This window comes from Leptosomus discolor, chromosome 5 (assembly GCF_034619465.1).
Source record: "Leptosomus discolor isolate bLepDis1 chromosome 5, bLepDis1.hap2, whole genome shotgun sequence".
Lineage (NCBI taxonomy): Eukaryota > Metazoa > Chordata > Aves > Leptosomiformes > Leptosomidae > Leptosomus > Leptosomus discolor.
In genome coordinates this window covers 69,700,083-69,702,042 of record NC_141395.1, presented here as the reverse complement: position 1 = coordinate 69,702,042, position 1,960 = coordinate 69,700,083, and positions in this window count along the sequence as shown.

The window sequence follows — 1,960 nt, the reverse complement described above, 5'->3', positions numbered from 1 at the left end:
CACCACCCACCCCAGAAGGGGAGAGAGCTCTGCCTCCTGGGGCAGGCGCAGCCTGGGCCCTTGCGGGAGTTTGCTCTCCACATAACTCAATTGTGGGCAGGAAAGAGCGGTGACACCTGCGTGTGGAACGGGGCGGGCGCCTGGTTAAATGCCTTGCTGTCTCAACTACTGCTTTGCTGAGATTTCTTTTGCCCAACAGAGCTTTCCTGGAGGGGTTCTGGGGAGGGTCCAGGAAGGCTTTTAACTGTGGCTTTCTGCTGTGCGCACACAGGCACTGACAAAGAACAGGGGAATGTGGGGCCAGCGCTCAAGTCAGGTGGGTTGGAGACTGCCACGAACGGGAGCAGGCAGAAACCCCCGTGCAGGAGCTGCGGGCAGCACAACTGGCAGCCCCAGAAGAGCCACAGAGGGACAGACAACCTCTGCTCAGGATAGCTGGGCCCCCGGCCCTGCTGAACAGCAAGCAGCAGGGCAGCACGTGTGGCTGTGGTCGCACATGGGACATTTAGGCCTGACCTCTCCTTCGGCTCTGCTGCTGCCGCCTCGGGTCATGGGGGTCTGCCGGAGCTCGCTGCATGGGAGCCCTGGGGGGACAGGGGATCTGGTGCCAGGGCTCTGACGCCTGCGATGGTGAGAGGCTGCTGGGTGCACCCACAGGAGCAGCCATGCTTCCACGGGGCGAGAGGGCACCGCACGTGGGGTGGGACGGCTCCCACGCATGCCAGGGGAACGCCAGGTCCCTGTGCCCACAAAGGCCGCTGCCCGTCGCGGAGGGAGAAGCACCCACGGGAGCACCCCCACGCTGCTCAGTGCGGCGGGGGGCCAAGCGCGGCTGCCTGCCCCACACCCCTGCGTGTGCACCGAGCCGCGCGCGCCGGTGCCGCCGAGCCACGTGCTGCGGTCACGCACACGCGTGTGGGCAGAGCCGCCAGCGGGGCTGGCCGAGCTGTGCCCTGGGGAGCCCTGCGCTGGGTGCCGGGGGGCGCGGGCTGTTACCGGGTCTGAGTGTATCTGCGTGTGCCTGCGTGTGCCTGCGTGTGCCTGTGGGTGCGACACGAGGCTCTCTCCGGCCTTGACCCCGCCTGTGACACAGGTGCTGCCCCCTGCCGGCACGGGGGGGCCTCAGCCTGGCCAAGGCCGCAGCCAGGCCCTGAGCCAGGCCCTCAGCTGGGGCTGATCCCTGAGCCAGGCCCTCAGCTGGGGCTGATCCCTGAGCCAGGCCCTGAGCCAGGCACTCAGCTGCGGTCGAGCCCTCAGCCCATCCTTCAGCCAGGCGAAGCCCTCAGCTGGGGCTTCGGCCATACCTGGGCCTCAGCCAGGCCCTCAGCCCCTGGACTCATGGCCGCCCCGCACCATTCTCCTGGGCAAAGCTGCCCTCTGCCTCTGGACTCATGGCCGCCCCGCACCACTCTCCTGGGCAAAGCTGCCCTCTGCCTCTGCAACCCGTCCCGCCTGGCTCGGCCGTGTCAGTCCCACATCGGCAGGGGAATGGCCGTCTCACAGCCCAGCCGCAGCCCTTGGTATGGCTCAGCCAGGGACACGGCTCTGCCCAGCAATGCCGTGCGCAGGTGGTGGAGACGGGCTGGACCCGCACACCTGCTCCGGTCACTAGCTGGCCCCAGTCCAGGTCCCAGGGCGGGGACCCCCAGCACAGCCCCCTGCAGCTCGGGTACCCCTAGTCTGGGCCCCTACAGTGGATCCCCCCAGCCTGGGCCCCCCCAGCAGCCCCCCGCCCCAGCCCAGCCACTGCAGCCTGGGACCCCCCAGCCCAAGGCACCCCAAGGCCCAGCAGGGTCCCACAGACACACTCCCCTACAGCACAGGGCCTTCGAGGCCCCCACAGCCCAAGGTGCACAGCTCCAGCCCTGACCAGGGCTGGACCCAGGCCTGGTCCTGGCCTGCCATCCCATGGGGTCTCACCAAGCCACCCAGCAGGTCCCCACAGTCCACCTCTTGAGGC